Consider the following 24032-nt stretch of genomic DNA (forward strand, 5'->3'; position numbering starts at 1 on the left):
AAATAGAATTTGTAATTTTATTTCTTCAATGACAGAAAAAATAAGAAATATAATATTTAAGAAATTTGTTAGGACAAATGCCAAAATGTAGATGTGATATTGTTTAAATTTTGGACAATCTCTTTTATATATACATATTATATGACTTCTTTTATCCTTCAATGAAATAAATTTTTAAAACATGAATTTAGTAAGAATATTTCAAGCTTTGACAGCAACCTGATAGCTGTCCAAATCATAACGCTTGAGAGTTAATCTAACAAGAAATAAAATTCTGGTGGCAAATCATGAGTCTACTAAAGATAATCACTTTATTAAAGTAATGTGTCAAAAGAGATTTACTGTCTTCCACTTTCTTAATATAATCCACAGGAAAGTATTATATTAAGAAACTCAAGAAAGTTGATCTAACAGGTCATAGTGAGAGAGGTTCTAGTGTGTCTTCTTGTTTTTCAGAGAAAGCTAGTTTTGAGAATTAGAATATATTACCAAGAAAAAACAAAATGCTTCAAAGTAACTGTACTCTCTATTTCTTAATGTGTGTGTGTGTGTGTGTGTGTGTGTGTGTGTGTGTGTGTTGTGTTTTCATTCTGTTCTGTGCTAAGCCAAAAGTTTCTACTCAAAGGTCATGAAGGCTCAGAGACAGAACAAGATTAAAATATCTAACTTGCCTATTTGCTACTTCAATAAAAATGCAAGATATTCAACAGTGCCTCTCAATTTGATGACCCTTCCTCACAGTTCAAATGAACAAGAAGAAACATATGATCTATCCTTCATAAATGCTATATGAATGAGTAAAAATAAAACTTCAAATTCCAGGCCTTATCTTGGCATATTGTCTCCTTCAATTCTCATCACAAATTTAGAGTTCTCTAAATGTTCTTGCTTTGCTGAGGTATATAATAAGGAAATAGATTTTCAGATCTAGGAGAGAACAGAACAGGTGGCTGTTGTTTCCAAAGCTAGAATTTGTGTAGGCTGTAGATGGAGTTCAAGCAGAGGATGTCATTTGAAATGTGAGGTAGGATTTGGGGAAAGCTACAGGAGTAACTATGCATATGGCAAGCAGTCAAAAGCATTTATGGAAACCCTACAGGGCATGTATCCATAGTTCAACTTTGTCAAGATTTTGTGGGTTCTACTTTGAATATATTAATGAGAAATAAATGGTTTATTTTTTCTGAAAAATTCAAATTTAGGGTTTTCAATTATCACTACAGTAAACAATTATTTGTGAATTCATTATGAATATGTTTCCACATGAGTCCCATCTATAATTTAAAAATGAAAATTTCCCTGACCATGCATATATTTGGATAACTGAAAGAATTCCTTAGTTATGTGGTATTTTATAGTTTGGGGAAAAGTTAAAAAAATAAAACAGGGGAAAAAAAGTGTTGTGTGTCCATCATCTCTGACCTTCATAAAACTTTTGTAAAAAAAAAAGAGAAGAGTGAAGTTTAGCTTGGTGAATTGGCTTTCCCAATGTCATAGCTAAAATGCCTTGAGTCATGAAGTTAAGGATTAGAACTTCAGATCACTCTTCAGCTAAAGGTCTCCCAACCTCAGGTCTAATGCACATTTGATTTTGAATAACACCAAGAGGTTGATATTTTAACATAACACATTTTATAAAACTGTACTGGTTAAACCAAACAAACCAGAAAAAGGGCACCAAGAATTTTCTTCCAAGTTGAATATTTCTCCCCAAAATGTAAATGGGCAAGTGGGTAGGAAGAGCTTGTCCTTCTCCTTTCCCTCTTCTCCAACACTTTTCCTCTTTTTTAGTATGTATTTTAATTGTTTTCCAAAAAAATCATATGTAACTAAATTGTCTCATATGAATAAAACTATTCAGGAATATAATTGCCTCTGTTTACTTTAAAGCAGTGAGTGTTACCATTTGTTTTGTTTCCTCTGGGATGTCCCTATATTACTTCAACTTATCAGGGATCCTTTTACCTTTGGAGACTTGAAGGAAGGAGGGAAAGAAGGAAGGAGCGAAGGTTGCTTGGTTGATTGTAATTCAAAAGTTTGTTTCCATTTTAATACGCAAAACAAAGAAGTAAATGTTCACAAGGTAGCAGATTGCAGGCAACGTGCACTCCCCTGCAGTGTTCCAGAGCACAATTTAAACAACAGGAAGACTGCACCTCAGGGTGGTGGGTGGCTAAGGGAATTCACCAAAATCCAACTTTGGACAGTAAAATAATTATACAGACACAGAGAGATGAAAACTTTGAACATAAAATAAGAAATAATACACTAATATGCTAGAGAAGTTCCAGGCCATTGCAGAGGGGAGAGGGAGCACAGGCAGAGACTGAGGAAAGTGCAGTGAATACATTTGGCTTGGGGGAATCTGTGCAATAATGAAGAAGGCTGACCTTAACCAACTGACAAATGGTGAGGGAAGCTGGTAAGTGAAAAGCAACCCCAATCGCTTGGCCAAAAGGCAGATAGTCCAGTGGGAACCAGAGTCATGGAAATGGAAAGAACCCTTTTCAAGCCACCACGCGACAGCAAGTAGAGGCAGGAGATCATGAACACATAAAGGAAGTGGCCATCCTGACCTAGCAGTCAACTGTATGGGGCCAGAGTGTGATAGAACCAGTGTAGTATATACTGGTGCAGAGAGAATTGTGCTTTGGATGATTCAGACTGGAGGTGCCAAAGAAACAAAGCCCCTTTCCTATTGGTATCCCATACAAGCACTGGGAAAATGCCAGTCACTGGACAGACAGGCACATCTGCACTCCAAGCCTGATTCTGCGTAATTCACATTCGTGATTGTGAATATGTGGGCCTGTGAAGGTTTAGATTCCTCACCCTAAAAATGGAATTTTTAGGAGGCTTCTGAGACACAGATGTCCATCAGAAATCAGCATCTGCCCAGCAATAGAGAGCACACATCAAATCTCAAATACTCACCAAGAATTCTAAAGGTCAGCCAAGCACAAATACCACCTACTGGAACTTCCTGTTTAGAGCTCTTCACCAGCCCCACCATGGAATTACATCATTTGTTAGCACTCCGCATTTTATCCATCCTATTTCATGAGACAAGAAGTTGAATATCACTATAACTAGTTTTGGCTCCTGACCACAGTGGCAGGTAGCTTGGTAGGAAACAGAGAAGCAGGACTCCTCAACCCCCAGCCCTTGACCAAAGGGCCACATAGCCCCAAAATAAATAAATAAATACATAAGTACAGAGAATGGCACAACACTACAAGCAATGAGCATCCATCTTTGCCAACAGTTTTGACCACCTCAGTGGAAACAAACCTTTATTTCTCATTAAGATTTTTGTTCCTTTTCCCTCCTTTTCCTTTTCTTTAATTTTAAAACTTTTATTTTATTCTTGTACATTTCACAATCTGCATGATTATATGTGTGATTGTGTTCTAGCTGTATCAATAGGTTAAAAAATTACTGATCCCACCATTCCTCTAAAGTGTTACAGATGTCAAAGTAGACACCAGACATTATTTTTTTAAATTTATTTATTTATTTACTTATTTTTTAGTTGTTGATGGACCTTTATTTTTATTTATTTATATGCAGTGCTGAGGATCAAACCCAGTGCCTCACACATGCTAGGCAAGCACTCTACCACTGAGCCACAACTCCAGCCCAACTGGACATTTATTTTAAGGCTATACATCAATTACTAACATTATTGCTAATCCTTTCTCACCCTTTCTAGAAGAAGGGCTTCCTAATGACTGGGATGCTTCAAGTTCACACAGTAGAGATTCTTCTGCTAAGCAACACTCACATGTCAGGCAAGGAAAGCAAATCTCCCTCCACACATGAATTAGCCCAAGTTGAGCCTCTACTAACTTCAATACACAGAACAGGAGAGACAAAAACCCCAAACCAATGACCAGGTGCCAAGTAGGAACAACTAAAGCAGGACCTCAGGTTTCACTCCTGAACATCTATTCTGATTGCAAACCAGAGAAGTCCTCCGGAACAAAAAAAGATAACTACATACCAAACAACACACACATAAAAGAGGAAAAGGAATCCATCTCAACTGATGTACAAGTCTAAGACCTCTAAAAACGCAAGGAAATAGGCAAACAAATCTTTCCCCATATTCAGAATCCTCCAACAAAGAAATCCACAGATATGGAAGTGAATGAAATTTCAGGAAATATCTCCAAAGGTGTGATTATGAAAATGTTCAATGAGCTAAAAGAAGATCTAAGGAACAAAGTAAGAGAACAAATACAGGAGGTCAAAGATCATTTCAATAAAGAAACATATTGAAAAGAAACAAATCTTATGTCCTAGAAAGGAAAGACACAAAGAATCAAATTAAAAATTTACTTGAACATATTACCAACATATTAAGTCACATAGGAAATAGCACTTGAGTCTTGAAAATGAAACTTCAAGTCTTGAAAGACTGGATATGTGAACCTAAATGCTCAGTATGCAATAAAGGAAAAACACAAAAGAACATGATCAGAATATACAAGAACTCTGGGTCAGCATCAAAAGACCAAACATGAAAGTCATTTGGAGACACTTCATGGAGATACAGGCTAATGGCATTAAGAACCTCTTCAGTGCAGGGTGGAGGGTACAAGTCGCAACTCAATGAGACTCTGTCTCTAAATAAAATAGAAAACAGGGGTGAGAATGTGGCTCAGTGGTCAAGTACCCTGAGTTCAATCCATGGTACACCCCCCAAAAAGAAAATAACCTCTTTAGTGCCAAGTGTGGTGGCACACGCCTGTAATCTCAGTAACTCAATAGGCTGAGGCAAGAGGATCACAAGTTCAAGGCTCGCCTCAGCAACTTAGCAAGGCACTCATTGAACTCAATGATAACCCTGCCTCAAATAAAAAAAAATAAAAAGGGCAGGGAATGTGGCTCCATGGTTAAGTGCCCCTGGGTTCAATCCCTGGTACAAAAAAACAAAAACAAATAAACAAAAAAAAACCTCTTCGGTGAAATAATAGCAGGAAATTTTCCTAAACATAGAAATGGGACAGACATCCACACATGGAACCCCAAATAGACAAGATCAAAAAAAAAAAAAAAAACTCTACAATACAGATCATATTAAAAATGCTAAACATGCAAAATAAGGAAAGAATATTAAAAGCTGTGAGAAAAACACATTTGATCAAATTCAGATAGAAACCAATAAGGCTCACTTACAACTCATCAAATCAGACCATAAAAGCAAGGAGGGATTGAGGGGCTGGCGTTGCGGCTCAGTGGTAGAGCGCTTGCCTAGCGAGTGTGAGGCACTGAATCATCTCAGTACCATAAATAAATAAATATCCACTGGCCACTAAAAGAATATTTTAAAAAATTAAGGAGGGACTGAAATAACTATTTCAAACTCTATAAGAAAACAATTACTAGCCAATATTGCTATACCCAGCAAAGCTATTTTTCAGAATCAATGCAAAAATAAGCCTTCCATGATAAGGATAAACTAAAAGAATTCATGACCATTAATCCAGCACTAAAAAGAAAATTTAAAGATATACTGCACACAGAAGAACTCAAAAACAAACCTCAAATCTCTCAAGTAGATGAAGCTCACTAGAAAAGCAACTAACAAACTAAAAATAAGGAACAAAATTAATATGGCAAACACACCAAAATGGAAAGAAATAACAAATATTTATCAATAGTGACACTGAATGTAAAAAGTTTCAACTCTCCAATTAAGATATATATTGGCCAGGTGACATGGTGCATACCTGTAATCCAAGCAACTCAGGAAACTGAGTGAGAAATGAGGATCATAAGTTCAAAGTTAGCCTCTGCAACTCAGTGAGGCTCTAAGTAACTTGGCAAGACCCTGTCTCTAAATAAAAATATAAAAGGGCTGGGGATGTGGCTCAGCAGTTAAGTGCCCCTGGGTTCAATCCCTAGCACACACACAAAAAAAAAAAAAAAAAAAAAGAAAAGAAAAGAAAGAAAGAAAAAAGAAAAAAAAACATAGATTGGCAGAATTGATTAAAAAAAGAGAGAGATCCAACTATAATATACTTGGAAGAGATTCATTTCATAGAAAAAGACACCAACAGAGTGAAAGTAAAAGTATGGGAAAATATATATCACAAATGAAGTCCAGAAATAAGCAAAAGTAGCTATTCTCATAATTGACAAAGGAGATTTCAGAATTAATCAGAAGGGACAAAGAAGGCCACTACATCTTGGTAAAAGGAACAATACAACATGAAGATATAACAACTATAAACATTTACACTCCAAATGTCAGTCCATGTAATTACATTATAAAAGACTCTTCTTGACTTTAAATCCCAGATATACCGCAATATAATAATACTAGGTGATTTCAACACAACCTTTTGATCAAGACAGGCCATAAAAACATAAAGTCAATAAATATATGTATGATCTAAATACTAGTATGAATAAAATGGGTCTAACAGACATCTACAGACTATTCACACAAAAAGAACTTAATTCACTTTTTTCTTAGCAGCTCATGGAAACTTTTCCAAAAGTAGACAATAATCTAGGTCAAAGTCTTAGCAAAGAAAAAAAATACAGTTGCAATCCTGTGCATTATATTAGGTCATTATGGTTATTATAGAATGAAACTGGAAATCAACAGCAACAAAAATTACAGAAACCACATATACATAGGGAGATTGAAAAATATTGTTGAATGAGGAATTGGATAATAGAGGAAATGAGATACGAAATTCTTAAAAACAAGTGAGAACAGAGATACAAACATATCAGAAACTCTGGGATAGTATGAAGGCAGTTCTAACAGCACAGGTGCCTACACTAAAAAAGAAGAAAGAAGCCAGGAACATCTCAACTGAATAATCTGAATAATCTAATGTTATACTTCAAGGCCTTAGAAAAGGAAGAAAAAAATAATGGCAAAATTGGTTGAAAAAGACAATAATTCAGATCAGAACTAAAATTAAAGAAATTAAGACTAAAAAAATAATACAAAGGATCAGTACAAGGGAGAGTTGGTTCTTTGTAAATATAAACAAGATTAAGAAATCCCAAGCCAAACTAACCAAAAAAAAAGAGAAAGATGTGCCCAAAATACAAAAATTAGAGATGAAAAAGGAGATTATCATCACAGACACTTCTGAAACACAGAGGATAATTAAAAACTATTTTGAAAACTTATACTCCAAAAAACTACAAAATCTAGTATATACTGACTGATTTCTAGACACATACAATCTTTCCAAATTGAACCAGGATATAGAAAACTTAAACAGAGGAACCAAGATGGCAGGTCAGAGGGAGGCAGCATTCTGTGTTGCTCCATGACCTGGGACTCAAGTAGTACGAATACTGTTTCTCTGGGAGCTATATTCCTGCTCCCCCACAGGAATCATGGCCACCGTGCCCATGCAGGGCTCCAAGCCTCAGCATCAGAATAGGTCTCCCAACTACTCGCCCATGCAAGACTACTGGGTACCCAAGCAGGACCATTGGCATCAGCACACACACAGAACTTTCGGCCACCCACCTGAGCAGAAATCCCAGACACCACTCCCACACAAGACACCCAGCAGCTCCCCCCATGCAGCAACTCCAGCCACCACTTCTATTTGGACCCCCATCTAACAATGTGGGGCTCCCCCAGTCACCTCCATCTTGGGACTCTGCAGCAACTGAGATAATCTCCTTTGTGAGGTAGCCAGCTTGCACCCAGAAACTTCAAACAGGCTCTGAAGACAGGCAAAACCTCACTCTGCATGCCCCAGAGCTCTCTCTGAACACATCGTCCATGTCCAATGCCATTACCTGGCTCCTCCAACCCAACCCTATACTACTTTCCTGAAAGCAGCTGCCTCCAACTTGGGTCATCTTTATCACCGTCTTTAGTGGGGGCAACTCTCAGTATGGAACTCCAGCTGGCCAGGTACCCAGGTTCTAACTGCCCTCTTTCCCCACTTACTTGTCTACCCAAAATTACTTCCTCTCTATTCTCCTGCTACTAAACTTCTACTTTAGATTTCTCTTTCACACTTCCTAAGATATAATGACTCTATATCTTACTTCCTACCTCCTCAGAATATCATCCTACACCTACCTCAACCCTGGTTCTTTGTCCACTGTCAGAAACTGAAAACCCTTTTACAAACCTACTGATTGTCTTGTAGATAATAATTGGATTCACTATTTCTGTACATTATGACCAATCTGTAAATGTCTTAACAGAAACTCATTGTTTTTAAGGTTGCATTTTGTTTATATTTGTACCTGTTAACATTGTTCTTCCCCTCAAAGGAGAAGTATTAGAACCTTACAGGGACACTATAAGCCTATAGGGTAAAAACGGTAATGCCTTGGATCCACAGTGCTAGAAGGGAAGACAAACAAGCAACACGAAAAGACAAGGGAGAAAAGTGCCCAAAACAAATCAAGATACCACAGTATTAGAATCCATGGCCAGCATAGCAAAAGAAATTACAGAGAAGCTGTACAGGATGTAAATAATTAAAATGCTCTGTGAACTAAAGAATGACAAGAGATCAAATACAGGCAGCAAAAGATTATCTCATCAGAGAGCTACATAAATAAATACAGAAAGCAAAAGATTACTTCAATAGGGAGACAGGGGTTAAAAAAATAAGCAGAAATCCTTGAAACGAAAGAAACAATAAACCAAATTAAAAATTCAATTGAAAGCATTACCAACAGATTAGACTACTTGGAAGTCAGAACCTCAGAAAATAAAGACAAAATATATAATCTTGAAAACAATGTAGACCACACAGTAAAAATGGTAAGAAACCATGAATAGAATATTCAGGAAATTTGGGATACCATAAAAAGACCAAATTTAAGAGTTATTGGGATAGAGAAAGGCATAGAGTTTCCAACCAAAGGAATGAGCAATCTATCCAATGAAATACTATCAGAAAATTTTCCAAACATGAAGAATAAATTAGAAAACAAAATTTTAGAGGCTTACAGGAGGCCAAAAGTACAAAATCACAACGGATCCACACAAGGCACATTATAATGAAAATGCCTAACGTACAGAATAAGGAGGGAACATTAAAAGCCATGAGAGAAAGGAATCATATTACATATAGGGGGAAAACAATTATATTATGTGCAGATTTTTCAAACCAGACCCTGAAAGCTAGAAGATCCTGGAACAACATATACCAAGCTCTGAAAGAAAATGGATGCCAATCAAGAATCTTGTATCCAGCAAAATTAAGCTTTATATTTGATGATGAAATAAAAAACCTTCCATAATAAACAAAAGTCTAAAGAATTTACAGCTAGAAAACCTGCACTATAGAACATCCTTGGCAAAATATTCCATGAAGAAGAAATGAAAAATAATGAAAATCATCAGAGGGAGGTATTACACTAAAGAAAAAGCTAATCAAAGGAGAAATCAAGTCAAGTTACCTACCAAAAATAAACAAAAATGGCAGGAAATACAAATGATGTCTCAACAATGACCCTGAATCTTAATGACCTAAACTCACCAATCAAAAGATACAGGCTAGCAGATTGGATAAAAAAAAAAAAAAGACCCAACAATATGCTGCCTCCAGGAGACTCATTTCCTAGTAAAAGACATCCACAGACTGAAGGTGAAAGGTTGGGAAAAATCATATGACTCATATGGACTGTGGAAACAAACAGAGGTTTCCATCCTAATATCAAAAAATTAGACTTCTAGCTAAAGTTAATCAAAAGAGATAAAGGAGGACATATCATGCTGCTGGAGGGAAACAGACACCAACAAGACATAACAATTACAAAGATATATACCCCAAATGATGGAGCATCTATGTTCATCAAACAAATTCTTTTCAGTACAAGAGTCAAACTGAGCACAAGACAATAATATCAGGTGACTTTAACATACCTCTTTCACCACTGGATAGATATTCAAAAAAAAAAAAAAGATGAACAAAGAAACTATAGAACTCAAAACTACAATCATTAACTTGACTTAATTGACATGTATAGAATAATTCATCTTTAAATGAATGAATACACTTTCTACTCAGCAGCACATGAATCCTTCTCTAAAAGAGACCATATATAAGGTCACAAAGCAAGTATTTGCATATATAAAAACTAGAAACACTACCCTCCATTCAATCAGACAATAATGGAATAAAATTAGAAATGAATGACAAAATAAAAATAAACACTAAAATAGCCCCCCCCAAAAATAAAATTCTTGGGAATCAACCTAATGACAGAGGAAAAAGCCCTCTCCAGTGACAACTACAGAACACTAAAGAAAGAAGTCAAAGAAGACCTTACAAGATGGAAAATCTACCTTGGTCATGGATAGGCAGAATGAATATTGTCAAAATCACTGTACTACCAAAAGCAATATACAGATTTAATGTAATTCCAATCAAAATCCAAATGACATTCCTCAATGAAATAGAAAAAGCAGTCATGAAATTCATCTGGAAAAAATAAGAGACCCAGATAGCTAAAGCAATCCTTAGCAAGAAGAGTGAAGCAGGTGGCATCACTATACCAGACTTTAAACTATACTACAGAGCAATAGTAACAAAAATTGTCACCAAAATAGAATGGTAGACCAATGGTACAGAACAGAGGACACAGAGACTTACCCACATAATTATAGTTATCTTATATTAGACAAAGGTACCAAAAACATACATTGGAGAAAAGATAGACTCTTCAACAAATGGTGCTGGGAAAACTGGAAATCCATATGCAACAAACTGAAATTAAACCCCTATCTCTCACCATGCACAAAACTCAACTCAAAGTGGATCAAGGACCTCAGAATTAAACCAGAGACCCTATGTCTAAATGGAAGAAAAAGTAGGCCCAAATCTCCATCATGTTGGATTAGTCCCCAACTTCCTATAATTCTCCTATAGCCCAAGAATTAAAATCAAGAATCAATAAATTGGATGGATTCAAACTTAAAAGTTTCTTCTCAGCAGAAGAAAGAATCAGTGAGGTGAATAGAGAGCCTACAACTTGGAAGTAAATATTTACCACTCATATCAGATACCGCACTAATCTCTAGGGTATATAAAGAACTCAAAAAATCAAACACCATAAAAACTAATAACCCAGTCAATAAATGGGCCAAGGTACTGAACAGACACTCCTCCAAAGGTGATATACAATCAATCAACAAATAAATAAAAAAATGTTCAACATCTCTAGCAATTAGAGAAATGCAAACCAAAACTACTGTAAAATTTCATCTCACTCCAGTCAGAATGGCAACTATTAAGAATATAAACAATAATAAGCGTTGGCAAGGATGTGGGGGAAAAGGCACACTCATTCATTGCTGGTGGGACCTTAAAATGGTACAGCCAGTATGGAAAGCAGTGTGGAGATTCCTTGGAAAACTGGAACTGGAACCACCATTTGACCCAGCTAGCCGACTCCTTGGTCTATACCCAAAGGACTTAAAAACAGCATACTACAGAGACACAGTCATATCAATGCTTATATCCACACAATTCACAACAGCTAAACCATAGAACCAACCTAGATGCCCTTCAGTAGATGAATGGATAAAGAAAATGTGCTATGAATACACAATGGAATATTACTCAGCAATAAAAGAGAATAAAATCATGGCATTTGCAGGTAAATAGATGGAGTTGGAGAATATAATGCTAAGTGAAGTTAGCCAATTTCAAAAAAGCAAATGCCAAATGTTTTCTCTGATATAAGGAGGCTGATTTATAAAGATGGTGGAATGAGATGGACATCATTACCCTAAGTACATATATGAAGACACAAATGGTGTGAATATACTTTGTATGCCACCAGAGATATAAAAAATTGTGCTCTATATGTGTAATATAAATTATAGCACATTCTTCTGTCATATATAACAAATTCGAATAAAAGGAAATTATTAAAAAAGAAAACTTAAATAGATCAATATAAAGCAATGGAAATAAAACAACAGTTAATATTTACAACAAAGTAAAGTCCAGGTTGAGACGAATTCTCAGTCTAGTTTTATCACGTTTTTAAAGAAGAATTAATATCAGTATTTCTTGAATTATTCCATAAAATTTAAATTGAGGTAATACTCCCAAATATATTCTATGAAGCCAGTATAACCCTGATATCAAAACCAGACAATGAAACATCAAGGAAAGAAAACTAGAGGTCAATATCCCTGATGAACATAGACACGAAAATCCTTAATAAAATATTAGCCAACTGCATTAAAAAAATCAAGAAAAATGGTACACCATAATTAAATGGGTTCATCTCAGGGATGTAAGGTAGATTCAACATATACAAATCATTTTGAATTAAATTATAATTCACCTCAGAAATAGAACTAAGGAAAAGAATAATATGATCATCTCAGTACACAGAAAAGACCTTAGATAAAATCCAGATCCCTTTCAAAATAAAAATGCTGGAGAAAGTAAGGATAGAAGTAACTTACTTCAACATTTTCATGAATATATACGACAAACCCCAAACCAACATCATACTAAAACTGAAAGTATTTCCTCTATAATCAGAAACAAGGCAAATATGCCCACTCTCACCACTTCTATTCAATATAGTTCTTGAAACTTTAGTCAGAGCAATCAGGCAAGAGAAGGAGATTAAAGGGATAGAAATAAGAAAAGAAGACAAATTATCTTTGCTTACTGATGACATGATCCTATATCTAGAAGACACTCCCCCCAAAAAAAAGCTTTACCAGAAGACTTCTAGAGTTGATAAATAACTTCATCAAGATAGAAGGTCATCATTCAAAATCAATAGCTTTCCTATAATACACTAGTGATTTAGCTAAGAAAAAAAATCAAGAAAATCACTTCATTTACAATACCTCAAAAAATAAAATACTTGGGAATTAATCTAACTAAGGAGGTGAAAGACCTCTACAATGAAATCTATAGAACACAAAGAAGGAAATAGAAGATGATATTAGAAGATGGAAGAATCTCTCACGTTCTTGTATAAGCAGAATTAACATTATCAAAGCAGCCATATTACCAAAAGCATTATACAGATATAATCCAATTCCATCAAAATACCAATGACATTCACCACAGAACCATAAAATACAGTCCTGAAATTTAATTTATTTAGAAGAATAAGAGGACCAGAATAGTCAAAGTAATCTTAAGCAAGAGGAGTGATGCTAGAGACATCATGATACCTGATCTCAAATAATACAACAGAGCTGCAGTAGAAAGAAAGAAAGAAAGAAAGAAAGAAAGAAAGAAAGAAAGAAAGAAAGAAAGAAAGAAAGAAAGAAAGAGGGAAGCATGGTATTGGCATCAAAAAAACATAAAGTCAATGGAATAGAATAGAGGACCCAGAGAAAAACCCATATAGTTAGACTCATCTAATACTTGACAAAAGTACTAAAAATATGTGTTGGAGAATAGATAGCCTTTTGTCCTGGGAAAACTAGACATCCATACATAGAAGGATGAAACTAGATTCTAATTTCTCACCTTGCACAAAAGTCAAATCAAAGTGGATCAAAGACTTAGGAATTAGTGCAGAAACTCTACAGCCACCAGGGGGAAAAAAAAAAAACATAGGATCAACACTACAACACACTGGAGCAGTAACCACTTCTTTACCAAGACCTTAAAAACACATGAATCATTAAGTGGGATGCCATCAAATTAAAGAGCTTCTGCAGAGCAAAGGAAGCAATAAAGAATGTGAAGAGAGAGCCTATAGAATGGAAGAAAATCTTTATCACTTCTCCTCTGACAGGGGCTTAATATCCAGAATTTTTAAAATACTCAAAAATCTTAAAACTAAAACCAACCAAATTATCCAATCAATAAATGGGCAAAAGAGCTGAATGAACATTTCTCAAAACAAGAAATACAAATGGCAAACAAATCTATGAAAAAAAATGTTCAACTTCCCTAGCAATCAGGGAAATGCAAATCAAAATCACATTGCAATTTCATCTTTCTACACTTGGAATGATGATCATCAAGAATACAAATAATAATAAATGTGGAAGAGGATGTGGGGAGAAAGATACATGCATACATTGTGGGTGGGACTTCAAATTAGTACAACCACTTTGGAAAGAACTATGTATTTCAAAAAAAACTAAGAATGGAACCACCATATAGCTGAGGTATGCCACTCCCTAGTATTTATCAAAAAAAAATCAGCATAATATGGTAATACAACCACATCAATGTTTATAGCAGCACAACTCATAATAGTAAAGTTAAGGAACCAGCCAAGTTGCCTTTCAAAGATGAATGGATTAATAGATGTGATATATTTTCACATAATGTAGTTTTGCTCAGGCACAAAGACAAAATTCTGGCATTTGCTGGTAAATGAATGGAACTGGAGAACATCATGCTAAGTGAAATAAGCCAAACTTAGAAAATCAAGGTTCAAATGTTTTATCTCAAAAATGGATGCTAGAGCAAAATTAGGGTAAAAAGGAGGGGAATCAGATATTATAAGAATAGAGGAAAGATCAGTGGAGTAGAAGGAAATTGAGGGGGAGGATGGGAAAGGTTCCCATGTGGAATGAATTTGACAAAATCATGCTCTTTTTGTGTATATACACACATAACAGTGAATTCGACCTTCATTTGTATCTCTAAATCACCAATTTGAAATAGATAAGTAAATAGAAGGAACACCAGTAGCATAGAAGAAGGGGAATAAGGGAGGGGATGAGGGAGAGAAAGTAGAGGCACCAGAGGTTAAAGTGAAGAAAATTAAATGCCATACATGTATGATTATATCAAAATGAACCCAACTATGACTACAATACACTAATAAAATCATTAAAATAACACAGAAAATAGAAGTAAATGTTTAAAATTCCAAAATTTTGATCATAAGGACTTTTTAAACATCAATTTTGACACTCTTTTTTTCAGAAATAATCTGCTATTAAGACTATAAAATACTTAGAAAATTTGCAATGCCTTTTTGGTCTTTTTCTGACCTATAAGGTCAAGGCTCAGGTGACCAAAAGGAGGCAGAATAAAAGCTACTGATCAAGGCTTTATTGAGATTCGCTTCTAGGCAAGACCCTCCAGTCCAACAGACTGGGTCAGACTTGGTCAGACTTGGTCATACCCAAGCTCAACCAGATTGGAATTTTATAGGGCTTAGGGCAGGAAGGGAGGGTTTGGGACAGGAAAGGGAGGTTTTTAAGGTTCCTTGTCCTCCTGGGGTTGGTCAAGAGACCCTGCTGATTGACAGGTGGTTATCACTGCTTGTTTGTGGGCACCTGATTGGTTGTTCTTTCGCCAGGACAGGTTGCCTGGTGCTTTGTTTAAGGAAACAAACCACCTCAAACAGACCTAACACAGCCTAAGGACTGGGTTCTTTGATTAAGTGTTTCATATACTAATGCAAGTCTTTGTGCTCAAATAAAATATAATCTCAGTGAATACCATACTACAATCATGCAAATTTCTTGCTTTTCATATTCACAGAATTTGCACTCAACAGAACCCATATCACAGGGTCAGGGGCACTTCAAAGGGTTTCAAGAAGGAAAATGGGGGAGGGGTCAGAGTCAGGAAACCTACATTTTGAAATTTTTCTATAAAACTAGATACATCTTGAAATTATTTAGGAAGGCAAGTAGACCTTCTAAGGAAACAAGTAAATATGAACAGTACCTTGTCCACAACTGGAAAGCACACCTTCTCTTGGTAAAGACAATGATGCAGCCTGACCTCACGGCCTAGTAAACAACTGGATGAAGGTTGAACCCAGTCTCCCCTTCAGTTTCTTTTACTGTGGGATAACATGCTCTGTGTAGCGAACAGATGACCTAAAGGTTCCCAGAGGTGAAATAGGACAAGAGCTTGTACCTTATTGCAGACACTGAGATATCAGGAAGCCTGAAGGGTGCAGGACCATCCTCAGGGCACCAAAGAACATGCCAGTCAGAGCACCAAGTGGGTTGAATGGTGCTGTGAGGGAAGCCCCAAGTCTGGTAACTAGAGGGAAATCTTTGTCATCTTAAATTGCACAGCAATCCAGGTAATCCTTATGAAAACAGTTCTCTCACTTTGATTTCTGTTTGTCTTCTCAAAAAGCACAGAAACAACAGAAGAACAATAGGAACTTACCCTTGGAAGTCTCCGTGGAGGTTCCAGTATTTGAAAAACTAGCATCTAGAAAGTGGATAGCAAGCATGTGCACTCTCTCACCCAGGCATGCACGCATGCACACAAGCACACACACGTAGCATGCAGGGGTCTGCACATGCGCAAACCTTGCACAGTGAAGGCCAAGCTCTTTTGAGACCAAGCAGCTCAAGGAAGATACCTGCTGAGCTGAGCCTTTAATTAGACTAAGAGTAGGAAGGAGAGAAAAGGGCTCTATGGTCTTATTCACTGCCTCCAAGTAATTTTAATTGCCGAAGCACACAGCATCATTTCTAAAATTCTAATAAACGATGATCTTAGCAAACACTAGGGCTTAAAAGCAAATGGGTGGGGCTGGGGACGTGGCTCAAGCGGTAGCGCGCTCGCCTGGCATGCGTGCGGCCCAGGTTCGAGCCTCAGCACCACATACCAACAAAGATGTTGTGTCCGCCGAGAACTAAAAAATAAATATTAAAAATTTTCTCTCTCTCTCTCTCTCTCTCCCCCTCTCTCACTCTCTCTTTAAAAAAAAAAAAAAAAAAAAAAAAAAAAAAAAAAAGCAAATGGGTAGAGAAAGAAGGTGAAAGAAAACGTCCCAGAGCTGTAACAGGGTTGACGGAAGAGAGGAGAGAAGTAGAGACTTTTGTCAGGTCTGTTTCTACCGGGAGAAGGGCCTGGAGGAGAAGTCCATTTGAGCATGGCAGTAGGTAGACACTGAGTCCATCTAGGGAATATTTGGTCAATTGTGCAGAACTTATAGTAGAATCATCTGGACCTCATTAAAAGAGCAGGAAGAGGGGTGGTAACTATCGCTGGAATGAAAATATACAGACAGCAAACCTTCCAAATGAAAAAGAAAATGTGAATAAACAGTATACTGAGCAAACTAATAATAACTGAAAGAAAGGAAAAGAAAGAATAATACAAAACATCAAAAAATATAGGAAACCATGAAACAAAAAGCAAAAGAGAATGGAGTAGACCCATGCATGCATTGTTAACCAAAATACAGTCAAGTTAAAAGCAGAAAGCAGCTCTATGCCACTTGAAAGAAACACCGTGAAAGGAAAGAGGAAGAGAAAAGGAAAGGGGTGGGGAAAGAAGACAGAGACATGGGAAAAGAGAGATGAATGCGCATCAAAAGGAAGTGGTCTGTTTAGGATTTTTTAATGAGTTTCCATTCTATACAGCAATATATATCATCAATGCAGGAACAGTTGCTTCCATAGTAATGTTGAATGCTTACCAGTGATTAAAATGGAGACTTTAGAGTGGTTCTCTGGTTTTGTGGATTTGGGAACCTGCTAAACATGGAATTTCTAGTACCCACTGCAAACCTAAAATCATACATTCTCTGGAGAGAAAGAGTCAGCAGTCTGTGATAACAAGTCATTCTGATGATTCTCTTTAGAATCTACATGACCTTATAAATATGCTAATGGATTTATTAGCCTGAAAACAACCCTTTGCCAAAGATACATTGATGTTGGCTCTGGTCAGGGAGAAGCATACCCAGGGCTGATGGGCAGAAAGGAAGTGGTAAAGGAATTCTAAGAAATGTGAATAAGCCCCTTTTAGCTTATTACAGGTAATAAGGAGCCTCAACAATAGAGTTGTTATAGGAATAAACATATGATGATAGTCTAAATTTAGCTTCTCTGTGCTTTATGTTATCTTTAGAATCATCTTATTATGCATATACCATTATCATCCCCATTTTACAGATGTGAGAATTGAGTCATAGGAACACTGACTGAAGGTTACCAGCTGGTAAAAAATCCAAAGACAAAATCTAACTTAACCAAGCTGTCCCTGAAGCCTGTACAGGGACAACCAGCATATGTCTCTTCATAATGATGCTTATGACAATATATGACTCCTCTTGCTATGACTATTCAAGACAGTCAAACTCAATTTATTTTTCCACTTTGCTTTTCACCTATATCTCCTTGCAGGTTTAAGAAATAATGGGCTGCTCACCTAAGGGGAAATAAGTGATAGCAGAGTCAGATATCTTCTATTAACAAAAAGGATGACCCAAGATTTGACTATATAAATTGTCATTTTACTTATAGTTCATTCACTCAATGCACTAGCACAAATCTTTCCTTAGCTCTGCATAACATAGTCAACAGTACATATCTTGCTAGACCCTCTACCATCTAGTTGGGATGGATGATCTCTCACCTCAACCCCTCTCTCATGCCAGGATCCTCAATTTCCAATTAGCATTTCCTCTTCCAATGCACTCACTTGGCCAGATTTCACACTTGAATTATTTATGTACGCTGCCTACACCAGTGCCACAGAAAATTGATGGAAATTGATCCAACTATTATATGACAATGCATAAAAGGAAATTAGCATATTAGTAAGCATGTAATAAGTACACAAAGAAAATGCCAGCTATTATCATTACTAGTCAATTTTCCTTCATTCTTAATAACAGCTACTTTAGACATTGTCTATTCTCTTCCCAGCAGAGGACTGACCCCTGCAATCACTTAAGAGTTCGCTCAGCTTCTTGCCCATAAACAACAGGCTTACTTGCATCCACATCCACAATTATAATTTCCCTCATATCAAAGGAATAAGATATCATTTCTATTATTAACTTTCCATGATCATTCAAATATGCTGGACCTCAGACCATCCTGCCTTTTCCAGGTCTTGTTCATTTGGTCATCCCTTCTTGTTCCTATAGCTTCAATTTTTTAATTTTTTTTCTTTATTTTTCAGTCAGCAGAAAATTTTTTCAAGTGTTTTCCTTATTGATTCTTTAACCATTTGAAAACTTCTTTTATTCTCCAAGATTCCCCTTGTAATTAATCTTACCAAAATTGCCATTTTTTTAAAGCATCATATAAAATTCATCTTGGGGACATTATCCAAAAGATACAAAACACAAGAATCACAAGACATTCATTAAAACACATTTTTATTCAAAATGTTAAAGATAAACCAGATTTACACAGGTAGAGAGTGTTACAGCAATTATAGTATGTCTGTAAATCTATCTGATTGAAAACTATGTGATTTTAAAATAGATAATTATGAGTTAAAACAGAAACACATGAAAAACCCTACATAAGTTTACTGAATAAGTAGGAACAGAGTTGTTATAAGTATATCATGATTTCAATAATGGAAAACACTGTCTGAATGAAAATCAAAACAAGAGTCCACAAATATTATGCTCAGTTTAATGTTTAAAGTTTAAGATTATGATTTATATCTTCCCTCTATTTGACAAATTCTCTGCATGTTGTCATATGGGTTTTATAAGTTACAGAAAAATCTTTCTATTTTCATGGACTAGAAAATTCCTGCATAAGTCATGACATCACTAAATCTGCCAAGGTTTTGGAGCATTTATCACATTTAAACAAATATATTAAGAAGTCTGTATTTTATTCCTGAAGATGGCTGGGGTTTTTGAGTGTGTGTTTGTTTTATTTCATTTTTTTTCATTTTTAGGTGATATCTTCAAAGTTCATTCTGTTTGTAGAAACCTCTACTGAGCTTGTGACTAGTCAACAAGTAAATTGAAGTTGACTTTGATTGGCAAAAAGACCATATTCATCTTTTCAGATATGAAATCAGAAGACAGCTGTCTGGCCACACTAGATTATTAACATGTCTAGGGTTAATGTTAGATCTAAGTTCAAAATCTTCTGTATTAAGAGATAAAAATATGAAGCCCTCTGAGACAAGAGGCCTTATTTACTATGCCCTCATCTGTCACAAAATGTCTGAAATGTGTTTGTCCATTAATTAGTATCAAAACAACTTTAAATAAAAATAAATTACACATATCATGGTAAATGAAGAAGTTTTTCTATTTTTTTATTCTAATTTGTTATATATGAAAGCAGAATGCATTACAATCCATGTTACACATATAGAGTACAATTTTTCATCTCTGGTTGTATACTAAGTATATTCATGCCATTAATATCCTCATACATGTACTTAGGGTAATGATGTCCATCTCATTCCACCATCTTTGCCCCCATGCCTCGTCCCTTACCCTCCCACCCCTTGGCCCTATATAGAGTTTGTCTAATCCTCCCATACTCCCCCTCTCATCGCCATTATGAATCAGCCTTCTTTTATGAGAAAAAACAGTCAGCATTTGGTTTTTTTTGGATTGGCTAACTTCACTTAGCATTATATTCTCCAACTCCATCCATTTACTTGCAAATGCCATGATTTTATTCTCTTTTATTGCTGAGTAATATTCCATTGTGTTTATATAGCATACTTTCTTTATCCATTCATCTACTGAAGGGCATATAGGTTGGTTCTATGGTTTAGCTATTGTGAATTGTGCTGCTATAAAAATTAATGTGGCTGTGTCCCTGTAGTATGCTGTTTTTAAGTCCTTTGAGTATAGACCGAGGTGTTGGCTAACTGGGTCAAATGGTGGTTCCAGTCCCAGTTTTCCAAGGAATCTCCACACTGCTTCCCATATTGGCTGTACCATTTTGAGGTACCATCAGCAATGTATGAATGTGCCTTTTCCCCCACATCCTTGCCAACACTTATTGTTGTTTCCCTAGCAATCAGGGAAATGCAAATCAAAATCACATTGCAATTTCATCTTTCTACACTTGGAATGATGATCATCAAGAATACAAATAATAATAAATGTGGAAGAGGATGTGGGGAGAAAGATACATGCATACATTGTGGGTGGGACTTCAATCTCCACACTGCTTCCCATATTGGCTGTACCATTTTGAGGTACCATCAGCAATGTATGAATGTGCCTTTTCCCCCACATCCTTGCCAACACTTATTGTTGTTTGTATGGTCTTTTAACTCTGTTGTTAGGTTGATTCCCAAGTGTTTTTTTTTTTTAAGGCTATTGTAAATGAGGTAATTTTTCTTTCAGAGGATTTATCACTGATATACAAAAATGCCTTTGATTTATAGAGTGCTGATTTTATATCCTGCTACTTTACTAAATTCATTTACTAGTTCTAAAAGTTTTCTGGTGAAATTTTTTAGGTCTTCTAGGGATAGAATCATATCATCAGCAAATACTGCTAATTTGAGTTCTTCTTTTCCTATGTGTATCTTTTTAATTTATTTTGTCAATCTAATGCTCTGGCCAGTATTTAAAGAACTATGTTAAATAGAAGTGGTGAAAGAGGGTAATATCACAGGTCTTGTTCCAGTTTTTAAAGAGAAAGATTTCAATTTTTCTATGTTTAGAATGATATTGGCCTGTGGCTTAGCATTGATAGCTTTTATAATGTTAAGATATGCTCCTGTTATCCCTAGTTTTTCTAGTGTTTTGAACATGAAGGGGTGCTATATTTTGTCAAATGCTTTTTCTGCATATATTGAAATGATCATATGGTTCTTATCTTTAAGTCTACAGATCGATGAATTACATTTATTGATTTCTGTATGTTGAACCAACCTTGCATCCCTGGGATGAACCCCACTTGATCATGGTGCCCTATATTGTTGATATGTTTTGTATTTGATTTGCCAGAATATTATTGAGAATTTTTGCATCTATGTTCATTAGAAATATTGGTATGAAGTTTCCTTTTTTGGACGTGTCTTTTCTGGATTTGTTATCAGGGTGATATTGGTCTCATAGAATGAGTTTGCAAATGCTCCCTCTTTTTCTATTTACTGAAATAAATTGAAAAGTATTGGTATTAGTTCTTCTTTAAAGTTCTGATAGAACTCAGCTGTGTATTCTTCAGGTCCTGGTCTTTTCTTGGTTCGTAGGCTTCTGATGGCATCTTATATATCATTGCTTGAAATTGATCTATTTAAATAGTATATATAATTCTGATTCAATTTGGGCAAAGTGTATGATTGTAGAAATTCATTGATACCTTTGATATTTTCTATTTTATTGGAGTACAAGTTTTTAAAATAATTTCTAATTATCTTCTGTATTTCTGTAGTGTCTGTTGTGATATTACCTTTCTAATTATGTATGTTGGTAATTTGAGTTTTCTCTCTCTTTCTCTTCATTAGCTTTGGTAAGGGTTTGTCAATTTTATTTATTTTTTCAAAGAACCAAATTTCTGTTTTGTCAATTTTTTCAATAGTTTTTTTTTTGTTTCAATTTCATTGATTTCCGCTCTGATTTTAATTATCTTCTGTATTCTACTGCTTTTGGTATTGATTTTTCTTCTTTTTCTAGGTCTTTGAGATATAATGTTAAGTCATTTATTTGTTGACTTTTCTTCTTTTAATGAATGAACTCCATGCAATGGACTTTCTTCCTAGAACTGCCTTCAAAGTGTCCCAGAGATTTTGATATGTTGTATATCTGTGTTCTAAGAATTTTTTAATCTCCTCCTTAATTTCTTATAGAAACCATTGTTCATTCAGTTGCATATTATTTTGTTTCCAGGTGTTGAAGTAGCTTTTATTTTTATTTTATCATTGATTTCATATTTCATTCCATTATGATCTAATAGAATGGAGAGTAGTATATCTAGTTTTATTATATTTGCTAAGAGTTGCTTTGTGGCATAATATATGGTCTATAGTAGAGAAGGATCCATGTGCTGCTGAGTAGAAAGTGTATTCATTCATTAAAGGATAAAATATTCCATATATGTCAATTAAGTCTAAGTTATTGATTTTAGTATTTATTTCTACATTTTCTTTGTTCATATATTTTTTCTGGAAGATCTATCCAGGTGTGAAAGCAGTGTGTTAAAGTCACCCAGAATTATTGTGTTTTGGTCTATTTGACTCTTGAACTTGAGAAGAGTTTGTTTGATGAATGTAGATGCTACATTTTAGGGGCATATACATTTATAATTGTTATGTCTTGTTGATGAATGGTTCCCTTAAACAGTATGAAATAACCTTCTTTATCCCTTGTGATTAACTTTGGCTTGAAGTCTACTTTATTTGATATGAAAATGGAAGCCTCTGTTTGCTTGTGCAGACTGTGTGAGTGGTATGATTTTTTTCAACCTTTTACTTTCAGTCTGTGGATGTCTTTTTCTATGAGATGAGTCTCTTGAAAGCAGCACATTTGGGGGTCTTTTTTTTAAAAATCCAATCTGCTAGCCTATGTTTTTTGATTAGTGAGTTTAGGCCATTATGATTCAAGGTTATTATGGAGACATCATTTGTATTCCCAGCCATTTTTGTTTATTTCTGGTATGTAACTTGACTTGGTTTCTCCTTTGATTAGTTTTTCCTTTAGCGTAATACCTCCCACTGCTGATTTTTATCACTGTTTTCATTTCCTCTTCATGGAATATTTTGCCAAGTATGCTCTGTAGTGCAGGCTTTCAAGTTGCAAATTCTTTTAATTTTTGTTTATCGTGGAAGGTTTTTATTTCATCATCAAATCTAAAGCTTAATTTTGCTGGATACAAGATTCTTGTTTGGTACCCATTATCTTTCAGAGCTTGATATATGTTGTTCCAGGATCTTCTAGATTTCAGAGACTGAGTTGAAAAATCTGCACATAACCTAATTGTTTTCCCCCTATATGTATTCTGATTCTTTTCTCTCATGGTTTTTAATATTCTCTCCTTATTCTGTATGTTGGGCATTTTCATTATAATGTGACTTGATGTGGATCTGTTGTGATTTTATATATTTAGCATCCTGTAAGCCTCTTGAATTTTGTTTTCCAATTCATTCTTCATGTTTGGAAAATTTTCTGATACTATTTCATTGGATAGATTGTTCATTCCTTTGGTTTGGAACTCTATGCCTTCCTCTACCCCAATAACTCTTAAATTTGGTCTTTTTATGGTTTCCCAAATTTTCTGAATGTTCTGTTCATGGTTTCTTAGCATTTTCACTGTGTGGTCTACATTGTTTTCAAGATTATATATTTTGTCTTTCTTTTCTGAGGTTCTGTCTTCCAAGTGGTCTAATCTGTTGGTGATGCTTTCAATTGAACTTTTAATTTGG

This window comes from Spermophilus citellus (assembly GCF_964194105.1).
Source record: "Spermophilus citellus genome assembly, chromosome: 2".
NCBI classification, from domain to species: Eukaryota; Metazoa; Chordata; class Mammalia; order Rodentia; family Sciuridae; genus Spermophilus; species Spermophilus citellus.